General features: G+C 42.1%; 1 protein-coding gene across 1 annotated transcript in view; it reads right to left on the minus strand.

Annotated features, from left to right (window-relative positions):
* ACVRL1 (activin A receptor like type 1) overlaps positions 1-14767 on the minus strand; it is a 56566-nt gene extending 41799 nt beyond the window's left edge. The window contains exon 1 of the mRNA XM_032212051.1: positions 14356-14767. The gene's annotated coding sequence lies outside the window, so the exon portion shown is untranslated. The remainder of the gene's footprint in view (positions 1-14355) is intronic.
* Between the last annotated feature and the right edge of the window lie 1072 nt (positions 14768-15839).

Consider the following 15839-nt stretch of genomic DNA (forward strand, 5'->3'; position numbering starts at 1 on the left):
GAGTATGGTTATCCATCTGAGAGAAAGAAAGAAAAAAAAAACATCAAATAAAATAAGAGGGAAAAGATACTGTAGAGCTGGGAATTCTCCCAAGGAAACAAATGAACCGGACAAGACACAGTTGCTGAAAACATCTTAGGATAATTATCTCTATGGAAATGTTAGTGGTTCGTCTTTATCCTGACCATTGGGCTAGTCCAGGGGTCAGCAAACTGCGGCTCTAGAGCCGCATGTGGCTCTTTCCTCCCTCTGCTGCGGCTCCGTCACCAGTCGGCACCACAATTTTGAGAGGAGCTTCCGGTGGTGGTGGGGATGAGAAGCACAGTGCGCTAGGAGAAGACTCTATGGCAAGGGGAGGGTTTTCTAGTTGTCTCCAAAATTGATAGTGCTTTCAGTTATGACAGGTAGAGGAAAAAGTACACCGCACTAGGAGGAGACTTTATGGTGAGGGAAGTAAACTTCTGGTCAGCTCCAGAATTGAACAGGGGGCTTCCGGTTAGGACCTTTGTGGCTCCTGGTGTTTTCTCTTCTGTGGGAAATGGGTCCAAATGGCTCTTTGAGTATTTAAGTTTGCCGACCCCTGGGCTAGTCAAATTAAGAGTGAATTTGTATCCCTCCCTCCCTCCTTCTTCTACCTTTGTGTATAGCAACTGCAATAGCATTTAGATTTATATTGAATCAGAATAGAGCTGGAAGGGATCTTGGAGGTCTTCTAGTCCAACCCCCTGTCAAACAGGAAACCCTATACCATCTCAGACAGGTGGCTGTCCAGTCTTAAAAACCTCCAGTGATGAAGCACACACAACTTCTGAAGGCAAACTGTTCCACTGGTTAATTGTCTTCCTGTTAGGAAGTTTTTCCTTAATTCCAGGTTGCTTTTCTCCTTGATTAGTTTCCATCCATTGTTTCTTGTCTTGCCTTCTGGAGCTTTAGAAAATAAGTTGTCCCCCTCTTCTTTGTAGCAGCCCCTCAAAAACTGGAATATTGCTATCATGTCATCCCTTGCCCTTCTTTTCTCTAGACCGTACATATCCAATTCCTGCAACTGTTATGCATGTTTTTGTCTCCAGGCCCTTAATCATCCTAGTTGCTCTTCTTTGCACTTTCCCCCCCCCAAAGTCTCAACATCTTTTTTGTAGTGTGGTGATCAAAACTGGATGCAGTATTTCAGGTGTGGTCTTACTAAGGATTTATAAAGCGATACTAATACTTCACTTGATTTTGATTCTATGCCTATACAACAAAGGATTGTATTAGCTTTTTTGGCTGCTGCCACACACTGCTGGCTCATGTTTAAGTGAACGTCCACTAGGGCTCCAAGGTCCTTCTCACAGTTACTGTTTTTGAGCCAGATTTTGCCTAATCGACCATGGTATCCTTCTGCGACGACTGCGGGAGGTGGGGGTGGGAGGCACTGTTTTGCAGTGGTTCTCCTCTTACCTCTCGGACAGGTCGCAGTCGGTGTTGGTCGGGGGGCAGAGATCGTCCCTGAGGCCCCTAACATGTGGGGTGCCGCAGGGTTCGGTCTTATCCCCCCTACTTTTTAACATATACATGAAACCGCTGGGCAAGATCATTCGGAGGCACGGGATAAAATACCACCAATATGCGGACGATACACAATTGTATCTGTCCGCCCCGTGCCAACTCAATGAAGCGGTGGACGTGATGAGCCAGGGTCTTGAGGCCGTTAAGAACTGGATGAGCGCTAACAAACTGGTACTCAACCCGGACAAGACCGAGTGGCTGTTGTGCTTCCCTCCCAATAATTTGGCTGACATTCCAACACTCAGGCTGGGGGGGTCAAATTTTATACCCCTCAGACAGGGTCCGTAACTTAGGAGTCCTCCTGGATTCACAGCTGACTTTCGACCATCAGCTGTCGGCTGTGACCAGGGGGGCATTTGCCCAGGTTCGCCTGGTCCGCCAGTTACGGCCCTACCTGAACCGGGAGGCTCTCGCAACAGTCACTCGTGCCCTTGTGATCTCTAGGCTGGAATACTGCAATGGGCTCTACATGGGGTTGCCCTTGAAGAGCATCCGGCGACTGCAGTTAGTCCAGAATGCAGCCGCGCGAGTGATAGTGGGTGCACCGCGGTTCGCCCACATTACACCCATCCTCCGCGAGCTGCACTGGCTACCTGTCGGTCTCCGGGTGCGCTTCAGGGTATTGATGACCACCTTTAAAGCACTCCATGGTAGTGGATCTGGATATTTGAGAGACCGCCTTCTGCCGATCACCTCCCTCCGACCGATTAGATCGCACAGGCTGGGCCTCCTCCGAATTCCATCCGCCAGTCAGTGCCGACTGGCGACTACGCGGAGGAGAGCCTTTTCTGTTGCAGCTCCGACCCTGTGGAACGAGCTCTCCGTTGAGATTCGTACCCTCACCACCATCCAGACCTTCCGCACAGCCCTCAAGACCTGGCTCTCCCAGCAGGCCTGGGGATAGGTTTCCAATTTACCCGCCCGAGTGCTGACTGTTGAATGCATGTTGTGGTTTACCATTTTATTTTGTTCACTATTGTTTGTCTCTTGGTATTGCACCCCCTCCCCTTGTGATTGTAAGCCGCCCTGAGTCCCCTCAGGGAGAAGGGCGGCCTATAAATCTCAATAAAATGTAAAATGTAAAATGTAAATGTAATCTGTACTTGCCTCTTTGGTTTTTCCTGCTGAAATGTAAAACTTTGCTTTTCTCCACATTACATTTCATGTTGTTGGATAGGATCCATTGTTCAAGTCTGTCATGATCTTTTTGGATCCTGAATTTGACTTCTGGGATGTTGGCTATTCCTGCCAGCTTAGTGTCATCTGCAAATAAATGCACTAGAAGGCTGTCCATAATCTTAATAAATCTTAATAATAAGCCATGGAAGAGGTAATGTGCATGGCCTCATTGCACATCCAGTTCATTTGTGAACCTTAAGTTTTTATATTTTTGTTCTCAACTCTTCCTGCCTGTCCAGAAGACAAAAAGCTATTTAGGGGTAGTCTCTGGCCTCAAAAGATCCTGGGTTTCCCTAGACTACTATGATGGTGATGGATTCCCCCCCCCACACCATTTCTGGCTTTTTTCCAGCTTTGCTCTTGTATCTTCATGAACTGAGGTCAACTGTTGATTTGAGAGAGACTTGGATTTTTTTTTTTGCAGCAACCTCATCAAGGATATAAAAATACTCTTTGCAAGAATCCAAAAAGGTTCCAGCTGTTCCACTGAGAAGATAGGAGCAAAACGGATTTTTCCCCCCTTTCTTTCTTTCTGAGTGCAAGAGGTTGCTTATTTGTTCACTTCCTTGTGAAAGAAAAACTCCTGCCAAACTAAATCGAGCAGAGTCGTGACCCAGCCCAATCTGCTTCCAACGCGTGCAACCTTCCCCTTTGTTAAATGCAGAAATATCTGGGTCCTGAAAGTCCAGGACTCATTTTGTTCTGTTTCACCCACAGATTCCTAACACAACAAACAAGCTATGTCTCGGTTTCCTGCCATTCAAAAATTCCAGCCTGTAGCCTGGGCGTTGCAGGCTGGACAGGAATCAAGATTGTTTAGATTCTGCTGTTGATGGGGGAGAAACGGAGACATATACAGAGAGATCTATAAGCTTGTAAAGATCTATCGGAGGAAGACATCACCAATGTGGCTCCAGCCATGAGGCCGCCTCGCAGGGAAACAAACTACCTCACGAAGAAACAGCTGGGTTTGTTCCTGCTGATGAAAGAAAAATACAGGCACAACTTTCAAACAATATAGGCCTATAAACACTGAGAACTCAGAAAAGAACGCTATCAAAGTTCTGCATACGATGTCCCAGAAAATCTAATGCAGGTGCTTCTTTCTCATCTCTACCACCAATTCATTTTCCTTGCAGACCTTAATGAGTGTTTAGTACCGTGTTTCCCTGAAAATAAGACAAGATCTTATTTTCTTTTGACCCACCCCTGAAATAAGCACTGGGCCTTATTTTTGGGGAGGTCTTATTATTTTTGAGGTGCAGGAGGCGGCGAGCATGGCCACTTCATGGCTGCTGCTGTGTTGCAAGATTTTTTGGGAGGTCTTATTTTCAGGGGAGGGCTTATTTTAGCACATGCACTCAAAAGCTGGATTGGGTTTATTATCCGGGGAGGTCTTATTTTCAGGGAAACAGGGTAGCACCTTTGCATTTCTGCAAGCCATGGTTTATACGATGGATCCACAATTATATTAAGCCACTGTTGATTTGGAACACTGTGTGTTGAACAAATAATAAACCATCAATTATTGTACAGTTTGTGAATCGCAAGGAATGAATTTGCACTTCAGGCTAAGCCACACAGCCAACGCTTTAGTGCATCTTGCCAATGATTGCTCTGAAGTGGAAGAATTTGTCAGAAGTCTTCTTTGATTGTTCCCATTTTCCAAAAGGAACTTTGTTTGTGTGTCTGATTATACTCAGACTGTGGAACACCCTCTCTCTCTGGACATATTCATCTTAGGGCCAATATTTTAGATGACAGGAGAACTCTGTCTGGTTCCCACGTTTCTTCCCCCCCCATTGTATTTCCTCCCCCTCTGTTGTATCTTTCCTCCTCTTGGCCAGCTCCTCAGCTTCAACATTTGAGTTCTACTTTTCCTCCAACTGTTCCCAGACTCCTCTGCCTTCGGTGCAAAATTCAGTGACCTCTTTCTTTCACAACTGGCTTGAGTTCTAATTCTCACAGACATCGTCTACATTGGAGTCCCCAGAGGATACGCCAAAGAGGCGCCTTCTCATGTCAACTATCTTCTGTGTCTTCTCTTAAGAGGAGACTTGGGAATCATACAATCAAACCTTTTTATAATTCTGATCCAAAAATTGGGCAATTACATTTTGACAAGAGTAGAGAGAAGAAAAACATAAAAACATGGAGGGGTGGGGGTGGGGAATACTATTTTATCTTCTGTAACCAAAGAAGCCATGAATGAAACTTACAAACCACAATGCTTGAGGAGAAATAATATTTGGAACTCAGCACTATGGAGTTCACTCTAACGTTGAGTCAAAGTCTGATCTAAACATCTTTAAATATATATATATATATATATATTGTTGTACAATTTATAAGCAAAGAGAAATGGTTCTAGAACTTCACTGAAACTGTAAAATCAAATGAATCTGGAATTCTTTTAATCTTTATAGCACATTGATTCATGACATAATCATGAGATTATAGCAATTGATTGGCTGATTGACTTACTTGCCACCCATCTCACCTAGAAACATTAACAAATTATTTATTTCATTTGTAATCTGTTTTTCTACTCAGGGTAAGCATTTCAGATGGCATTCCTGGAAATGCATGGCATTTCAGAATGGAACCACTCAGAAATAAATATCTAAAGGCTTAAAAACAGTGTCTCCTTAATTTTTCATGCATTTAAAACCAGAATTTCAGTCCATTTTCATTTAAATGACAAAGAGAGACACACAGAGAGAAAGATAGGTGTAAATCAGTGTATACAAAGACGAACTTACTTTCGTCCCCCCTCTTTTCCAGTGATTAAATGCCACTTGAACAATTCCTAGATTCAGAAGAAACACATCTTTTGAATGTCAGTTTATCGGATTCAGCCCTATGGATTTTTCAGAGGGATATGAGAAAGAGAACACTGAATACAATCTCTAAGGGAGATGGGCAGTTAAGAAATAGGAAATATAAATGAATGAATGAATGAATAAATAAACTGATTAAATAAGTCTTTTCACATATTTTTATATATGAGATGTTTTCTACAATTTCTCTCCTTAAGTAATTCAGAATAGATTGAGACCTGGAACTTATGCTCCAAGCTTCATCGGTGGTCAGAATACTAATATGATTATCTTCAAGTTGTACCAGAGTCACATTTTACATGTATGAAGCTGCTGGAATGGGGAAGTACTAAATGTGGTTAGAATGAATCAGCAATTCAAAGGTTACTGAAGTTCTAATCTCCATGAAGAGAAGTGTATCACCCAGTTCTGCTTTGGTGAGACTTCCGGGGAAATTCTCTACTGTGTCATGTTTCTGAGGATCTTCCTGTGAAGACAATTGAAAACTTTCCACTGGTGAAAAGTGCTGCTATCCAGAGTTAGTAGGGTTAGGGTTAATCAGCAGCTCCAGAACCTTTAAAACTTTAGGTATGAATTCAAGTTCCCTTGAGAATTAGCTACCAACTCAATTCTTAATGTGTTAGAAAAATAAAAAGAATAAATAATTGAAAAGTAATTATAAATTTAATTAATTTAGTGTAATTTTAACTGAAGTAAATTGGTTCAAGTGTAGGTGTTTTTCTAGGCATTTAAATAAACTGTGAAAGCTCGATAGAAGAAAATAAAGCAACAATTAGCAGTTTGATATTGAAGAATAAGGAGAAATCTATCTCTACATTAATTGTGACAATAACATCTCTCTACAGTGCATATGAAGACAGAATAACAGAACAACAGAGTTGGATAGGATCTTGGAGGTCGTCTACTCCAACCCCTGCTGGAGCAGGAAATCTTATATCATTTCATAGAAAAAGGTTATAATGATGATGTAAGACAATGGCTGATCTTTCCAGAGAAACATAGTTGTGAGCTACCAATAGAGCTCTCCTCCATAAATTTAATTACTTTTTTTAAAGTCATCTGAGCTGTCGGTTATTGCCAGATCTTGCAGCACTGAATTCACAAACTTATTAATAGAGGGAAAATAATATACAGCCTGGGCTTAGGAACCTTCTGATCATATTACCAAATGCTTTGCCATCTGACATCTATGGCAGTTCTATTTGTAACTAAGACTCATGGTTAACCGCCTTCTAAATTTAAGCTTCTAAACTATTTTGAAATTGATGTTTTTTAAAAAATAACATTATTTTTTTTCTCATTTTTTCAGTAACCCATGTAATCACAAAATGTACAGTGTTTGTTTTAACGTACATAGTTCAGAAGAGTTTATCTTCAGTTTTTAAGGGTCTCTCTGTGTGTGCCCTCAGATAGATAATACACATATATATATACACACACATAAATATGAGGGCATAATAAAAATATTTTAAAATTATGTATATTAGGCAATTGTGTCATATATATATAGGAATATTCAGCGGTTTAAGGGTTTCATCCCTTTCTTTTGGATCTCTTAGAACAGGGCTGTCAAACTTGATTTCATTGAGGGCCACACCAGGGTTGTGTTTGGCCTGGGGGGAGTGGCCAATGTGAGTGGGCATTATGGGCGTGGCCAGCTCAACACCACTCCTGTCAGGGGCATCTGTTGCGGGGGGGGGGGATCCACTTTTGCTACTAGTTTGTTTTGCTAGCAGTCTTCCAGTGAAAAAAGGAGCTGGGGGGGGAATGCGACCTCCCCAGGTTCTGTTTTCAGCTGTGACAGCTTCCTGCAGCACTCTGGCAAGGATCTGACTTGCGGGCCTTGAGTTTGACACCGCTGTCGTAGAAGGATCCAGCTGCAGATGGCAGAGCTCTTTTTAATTATATTAAATATTAGCTAATGCCTTGGACCTTTTTTCCCCAGTGGCACCATCCCCTTTTAAAATATAACCTTAACAGTCCACACAATAACTGCATGCCCCAAAAATATTGCTTGTCTTCAGATTAAACTATGATAGAGGCGTTGTCACTGCTATGAAACTATTAAAGATTGGTGAAATTACAAGACTGTTGCAATTCCCTCTTTAAGCATGAATCTGGCTTTTAGTTAGGCTTTCTTTCATTATTGTTGTGGAGCGGAAGTATGACACTGCCTGGGCATCACAACTCCAGTTCTCTATTTTGAAATTTGGCCAAAAGTCACTTCTGCACACAAAGACACATGGATATTATTGTTAGAAGAGGAACCAAGACACAGCTGTTTATTTTAACGATAAAAAGGAGAATCAGCAAATTATTTTGAGATTTTGAGACCAACAGAATTCTTTTTTGCATTTGGAAAGGATTTTTCGGGGATTCCAATGACTTCTCAGTAAGCTCCCAATCTTTATGATGATTGGATAAAGTATGCTTATGTTTTTATAGATGATGGGTGAGAATTGATAAAATGGCATGTTGAGCGAGCTCACATCATATGCCATAGATGAATAAACTATAATTTGTTGAATTCATACAACAAAAAAAGCAATATGGCATGGCTTGTAAACCACAATGGCTAAATTCACACTTTATGCTAAGCAAAAACAATACAGTGCTTATTACGGTTTCGGGTTACAATGAAGCCATCCATTGTGTCTCATATGTTACATGGACCTGATACTCAAGTCATACTGTTAATTGCTATTAAACACGAGTGCTAAAACAATAAAGAGTAGCAATAGAGGGGAAAAATCAGAAGTCAACAGAATATCTAAATCCATATTGCATTTAAATTTAACAATTTTAACTTAGAACTTCTGTATCACCCTGGGATGTCATCTTCCTTAGCTGTTAGATTATCACCAGAGGTGGGTTCCTACTGGTTCGCACCAGTTCAGTGGAACCAGTAGTGGAAATGGCGACTGGGTCTCCAAACGGATAGGAACGGCATGCTCGCCACGCCCCCGAACTGGTTCCCCGGTCACCGCAACATCTTTTTTTGAACTTTTTAAATGTTCTGCACATGCACAGACCTAATTGTAGGTAACTGCACCCATGCACGGAGCGCGCGTCATGTGCGCACGCAAAATCGCACACGCACCGAACAGGCAGTAATGCCGACAGAAACCCACCTCTGATTATCACCTATGTCTGGAAGAGCTTTCAGTAGCAGAGTCCCAGCTTAAACCCCAACTATCTCCACTTAAATGAATCTAGTATTGGATAAAGGGAAGAACCCAGCTAAACAGGTTCTTATATTGGCTTGGCTTTTGTCGACTTCCTATATGTTTATCATATAAAAAGAGAAACGATGACTCTACAAATTACAGCCAAATAACACAAGTAAATTGGCACGTACAAAATGTGGTTTGATTGATTCTGTGCAGAAACCTAGCTGTAGTTGAGGAAGTTGTGTGATTCTTTTTTTTTTTACCACCGCTAAGCTAAAGTGCTTTCTATTAATCCTTGAGTTAGCAAAACACACACACACACACACCAATGTCAGATTTGCTGCCCTTCCCAGCTTATATTTCTTCCTGGTCACTAGAATTTCTTGATATGCCTCCAAGGCAATTGGAAACTGCATACTAAAGTTATGCTTTAATTGACCATTAGGAAAACATCTTACCTGATAGATTGGCTATGCTGGGGGGAGCAATGAGTTAAGGGATGGAAAAGTAGAATTTAAGGATTTTGGCGTGTGATTCTCAGTTCTGGTTTTGCACTATTGCAATACACTCTCTCATAAACTATTCCTTTCTCAACAAATGGAGCCAAGGATCATTTCTATTTAGAGGTTTAAGCTGTGGCAGGTCTGACAGCAAGCCTAATAAGATTTATACTTTTTGAGGCTGCCTATATATGATGCCAGAATAAAGAAAACAGACATCCCTATAACCAAGGGCAATCTAAATCTAAGTATATAACTTTATACATGGACTGGAAGTGACATGAAGGCAATATTTTGGAGATGCTGAAGAAAAAAGTTGTTGTCAATGTATGTTTATGGTGTGATTAGGTGCAAGTGGAAAAGACTTCCCTTGTGATCTGGTGAAGCCCCAAATCCTTTTCAAACATACCACATTCCAACAAACACATTGTATATTTTTTTTTCTGAGTGTAAAAGATTACATATATTCTTCTACTAAAAATTGTTTGGGGGAAGAGAGGAATTATTTCTGGCCACCCTGGAAGCAGCAAAGGACTGGCCTGCGGTGCCTCTGCCAGTGAAAACAGAGCTTGGGAGGGCTGCATACAGCCCAGGCTCGATTTTCGCTGGTAGAGGGTGGCAGGAGGTCATTGTGGCTGAACATGGAATTCAGGAGCCCATTTTCACTGATAGAGCACTTGAGCCACCACAGGCATTCCCGACACGAGTGACGTCAAGCTGGCCATGCCCACCCTAACCAGCCCACCTCAGCCCCTGAGGTCAAAAACAACCCTGATGTGGCCCTTAATGAAATTGAGTTTGACACTCCTGCTATATTATCACAATTATCTTAACCTGTTCAGTTTCAGATTTTCAATCTATGCTTCCAAGCATGGATAGATTTCAGGCTTGTGGGGATCTACTCTGATTCCCCTCCCCAAAAACTCAAATATTCTCTCTTTAGCCCTTGATTGAAAGATATATGACTACTGGGAGAAATCTACTGAGGTTATTTACTTATTTATTAAATTTATATATACTGTTACATGAGGGGTGAAATTCAGCAGGTTCTGACCAGTTCTGGAGAATCGGTAGCAGAAATTTTGAGTAGTTCGGAGAACCGGCAAATACCACCTCTGACTGGCCCCGCCCCAATCTATTCTCTGCCTCCCAAGTCCCAGCTGATTGGGAGGGAATGGGGATTTTGCAGTAACCTTCCCCTGGAGTGCGTAGGGAATGTAGATTTTACAGTATCCTTCCTTTGCCATGCCCACAGAACAGGTAGTAAGAAAATTTGAATTTCACCACTGTGTTATGTGCTGTAACAGTGACTCTGGGCAGTTAAACTTGAAAATGTTTATGTAAATGCATTCCCTCCCCATCTCCAGATGTATGTAGATTTACTAGAACCATGATTTATCATAATTCAGCATTACCCCCTTCAGAATAATCAGGACCAAATGCAACACTTTTTACTCTGAACACCAGCATTTGATCTGATCTTTTTTTTTCCTTTGGACATCCTTTGATTTGGATGTGCTGAGTAAATAAATCAAAGAGAAAACCACCATGTTGCCATTTGCACAGTATCTCATAGTGTCCTTGTATTAAGCAAAATAAAATGATGGTTGGTTGCAAGGCTGTGCCATTGTTAAGTCTACTGGATCAGAACATTTCCCTTGCTGCCATCTCCTCATCTAAACAGGCTTGCATGGAAAACCGAGGTTGAAAGACCTTCCACAGGAAAATCCATTCAGAAATGTCAGGACTAAAAAGTTTTTTTCTGGGGATGGTTCCTCAATCTAGACTCTAAGACAGTGATGATTAACCTTTTTGTCTTCATGTGCTGTGCCCTCACCAATAATGCAATGGATGCACGACCCTCCGCGTGCTCCTATCCCTGTGCATGCTGCCTCTCCATGTGTCCCCCCCCCCCAAATTTGGGCCTGGGAAGCCTCTGCACCAAATCCGGAAGCCAAAACGGGCACGGGGACACACACCTTATGCATGCCCCTCACACATGCACGTGCACACCCCACACACATGCCCCCATGGGCATACACAGCAGAGACCCCAAAAACAGCTGGCCGGTGAGAGGCGCACCCACATGCGCAGTGGAGCTGGGCTGGGGTGATGGCTGTCATGCCTGCAGAAAGGGCCCTGTGTGCCATCTGGGGCATGTGTGCCATAGGTTCACCATCAATGCTCTAGGATAACATTGGGAAGATTTGGAAACACTGGATTAGAGAATACAGAGCAGCCATCGACAAAGTAGGCACTTCGTTTGAATAGTGCCCTTTTTAATTGCTTGTGGTTTTCTGTTACTGACTGCATTTACTATATAGAAATATTGTAGAATGTTGTATAGGTACTTTCCTCATATGGAAATGACACATGCCTATATAGATAACATCCCGTGTCTCTAAGACCTAATATTGAGGTCTCTGTTGAATACACAGACATATTCTGAGGCTATAGAATAGCCAGTTATAGAACCTATGACTGCTCCAAATATCTCTAATATTACTGATTTGTGTTTATTCCTCCTTCTTGCTGCATTACACAGATGTCCCATGTTTACATAGTAAATACAAGCCAGTAGCAGAAAACACAAGCAGTTAAAAAGGCATTATGCAAACAGAGTACAGCATTTCTCTATGACTGCTCTGTATTCCCTAATCCAGTGTTTCCCAATCTTGGCAATTTGAAGATGTGTGGACTTCATCTCCCAGAATTCACTAGCTAGTTTGAAATCCATACATTTTCATGTTGCCAAGATAGAAAAACACTGCTCTAATCTGTTCAGGCAACAAATCTTAATTAAACTGGCTGCTGAAGGATCACTAAATAAGAGAGCAAAATATGATATAGAACACAGATAGATAGATAGATAGATAGATAGATAGATAGATAGATAGATAGATAGATAGATAGATAGATAGATACATACATACATACATACATACATATACATTTGCATGTGTACATGCATAAGTGGATATTCACTCAGCCAGTTTGCACCACTTCGGGAGAACCGGTTGTTAGGTTTCTGAGCACTTTGGTGAACTGGTTGTTGGAAGAAATTATTAGGGCAGAGAACTGGTTGTTAAATTATTTGAATACCACCACTGACACTGACTGTAATTTAAATAGCAATCTACTGTATTTCATTATTGAAGAAAAAAACTGACTAGGCAATCTCTGTTTCAGTTCAATCTGCTCTCTGTATTGTAAGTATTTCCACATTAGACATTAATTATACCTCTGATTTGGAAATGTGGTCTTTTTGTGAGTGGCAGCAAATTATTTTAATTGCTTTGTTTTACTCTGAAGAGGCAGCACCTGCAATATTCAACAATCTCAGAGCACATCTGAATTTAGCAATTTAGCAAGGAAGGGCCTGATTTAGGGAGTGGTTAGGCACGGAGGAAGACTTAACCTTTCTCTAGCCCAGAGAGAAAAGTACTGCTTTCTCTCTGAAACCATCTCTTCTCCACAAACGAGGTTTAACTATTTCTTTCTTGTGCTGGTTCTCTATTCATTTCTGGCCAACTACCTTGACATCTTACAACTGCCTGATGCTGGCATAAAAGCCAGAGTCTCCACACACAAAAAAGGAGGGAAAACGTAAATTGTCCTTAAGTCAGATCTGACTTGTGATTACATTTTTTCCTGGTACAATGGGGTTGTTGGGGTTTCCCCCCAACTCAATCTGGATTAAGTCCCAAGACGTCTCCCATTTAAAATTTAATCAGAACCAGTCCCTTAGACAGGAATAAGTACAAATCCAACAAATACATAGATGGGGTCTGTTTGTGGTGGTGGGAGGACATTTTTTTGCTTTTTTATTTTAAAAAGGTTTTTTATTAGATAAACATTAAAAACATTGGACACAGTGCAACATTTCTGGCATTAACATTTCCATATAGTTTTTGGATCTTACAACAATTACATTTTATATCCCTTAAATAAGTGTATGTAGTCAGTCAGATTACCTGTCCATTTTTTGCTTTTTCCAGTTGCCTGCTAAATTGGTATTAATTTATGTATGTCACCCAGAGTCTCTTTAAACAGCGACCTGAGTGGCATATAAATTTAATAATTTTTTTAAAATCATATTTTGAGAAAAGAATGGAAGAGCCTACATTTATTGCTGCTGGAACTAGCTTACCATTGATACTATATTTCTTTGGAATTAGGCCTGCAAAAACTGTCACCTATGTTTGAAATATTTAAAGAGTTTGTAGTGACTGGGTTTTGATTCTTAAGAAGTCATGGCCCTGCTCTTTGGAGCTATTACAACCCAAGATGGATCCCTCCTAAATCCCTTAAAAAATAAATCAGCTATCATTATCCCAAGATGTAGTCTTTATACAAATATTCTACAAGGCCATCATGCTCAGTTTTAACTGCTGATGGCCTGACAGCCTTTCAACAGATGTGGATGCCCTTCCGTTGAGGAATTGAAGTCCCCTCTGGAAGATGGACTTTGAATTTTAAGTTAGAGTGGAAGTAGCTTCATGCTGTCTTTGGAGTGGGGGTGAAATTCAGCAGGTTCTGACAGATTCTGGAGAACCGGAAGTGGAAATTTTGAGTAGTTTGGAGAACCGGCAAATACCACCTCTGCCTGGCCCCAGAGTGGGGTGGGAATGGAGATTTTGCAGTATCCTTCCCCCAGGAGTGGGGAGGGAATGGAGATTTTGCAGTATCCTTCCCCTGCCACCCCTACCAAGCTATGCCCACAGAACCAGTAGTAAAAAAAATTGAATTTCACCATGCTTTGGAAATTTGACATGACTGTTGCCTGGATTTAGAAGGGGAACCATTCTTCAAGCTGAACTCGGCAAGAAAGAAATGGGCAGTCATTCAGGAAAAAAAGGGGCAAAAGTAAACTCATTTAGTTTGTGACTGATTATCTGACAACTTCACTGGGAAACTCCAGCCTGCTACGCTGCGTCTCCTGTTCTGACACCTCCACCCCCACTGCCCCCTCTCGCCCCCTGCAGAAGACCTGATGCTGAAAGAGTCAGTCTTAGGAGATGGGAATATTTTCCTTTCTTGCTTGGGAGCGTTTGAATTTTGAAAAGGAAAAAAAATTAGAAAAGTCAGAAAAAAAGAAACACTAATATTGCAACTTACCCGGAAGATTTTGAATTGGGAGGGGAGCAGAGCTTGACTACGTCCTGTATCCTGCTGCTTTCCTGCTTCTGGCAGGCTGTGATGAACTCTTCCTCCGATGTGTGGTTTTCTTCCAGTATCAAAACCTGAAGTGCCTTTTGGAAAGGTGTATTTAAATGTCTCTGCCCTGGGCAAATCCCAGTTTTTCTCTGATTGCGCCTTAACCTGAGAGGGGGTCACAGACCTCCTTTCTGATCATCCTCTCCATTTCGCTATTTCCCAACTGGAAAAGAAGATGATTTCCCACTGATTCAGCCCAAAGCTCAGTCTGGCTAAAGTTTGTCTCAGGGAGGTGGTGTGTTGAAAAGCAGGGTGGGTGTGTCGGGGGGGGGGGGATAGAAGACGAGATCTTATTTCCAGCCCCTCTCTTAGCCTCTTGCCTGAAAGCAGCGGTTTGGCAAGATCTGGATGTGGGAGAAGTTAAAAATGTTTCTTATTACTGCCTCTTCCTGCTTGGCTTTTCTCCACCACTCCCAGCTAATAAAGCATTTCCTATTGTAGAGCAGAGATCTATACACATTCTCTCTGTCTCTCTCTCTCTGTATCTGTCTCTCTCTCTCTGTATTTTTTTTCTCTCTCTCTGGCTGTATCTCTCCCTCTCTCTGTATCTCTCTGTGTATCTCTCTTTCTCTCTTTCTGTATCTCTCTCTCTCTCTCTCTCTCTCTCTCTCTCTCTCTCTCTGTCTCTCTGTCTCTGTCTCTGTCTCTCTCTCTCTCTCTCTCTGGCTGGATCTCTCTCTGTATCTCTCTCTCTGTCTCTCTCTGGCTGTATCTCTCCCTCTCTCTGTATCTCTCTGTGTATCTCTCTCTTTCTCTCTTTCTGTATCTCTCTCTCTCTCTCTGGCTGGATCTCTCTCTGTATCTCTCTCTCTGGCTGGATCTCTCTCTCTTTCTGTATCTCTGTATCTCTGGCTGGATCTCTCTCTCTGTCTCTCTCTCTGTGTGTGTGTGTGTGTCTGTCTGTCTGTCTCTCTCTCTCTCTCACACACACACACATACTTTCCCTACAAAACCCAAGCACCCCCCTCGGCAGTCATTTTCCATGATCTCCCATACAGCCCCTCTTGTTTCACCTTTTCCTCCCCCCTCTTCCTTGCTATGGGCTTCATTTTCAGAGGTTGCCAGATCCACCAGTGACTTGATGCCTCCTTTAGATCATGCTTCTCTTGGCTGTGATGTGTTGATGAAGCCATAGTTGACTGGATTACAGACTGATGGATTCACATGGTTGGCCTTAAGGCCCTAAGTGGCACAATTGTATTCTGTTGGGAGCAGCAATGGCTCCACATTGTGTGCTCGGCTCTGCAGCCAGGGGACATCTGGAGAAGAGCTGACTTTTCAACCTGCTTAGCATGGCCATATCCTCATGGCCCTCAGTTTGCTGCTTGCATCCTGCAAGCACAGCTCCACATTTTGGCCCATACTTGATCCTGACCCAGTTAGAA

This window comes from Thamnophis elegans, chromosome 2, assembly GCF_009769535.1.
Source record: "Thamnophis elegans isolate rThaEle1 chromosome 2, rThaEle1.pri, whole genome shotgun sequence".
NCBI classification, from domain to species: Eukaryota; Metazoa; Chordata; class Lepidosauria; order Squamata; family Colubridae; genus Thamnophis; species Thamnophis elegans.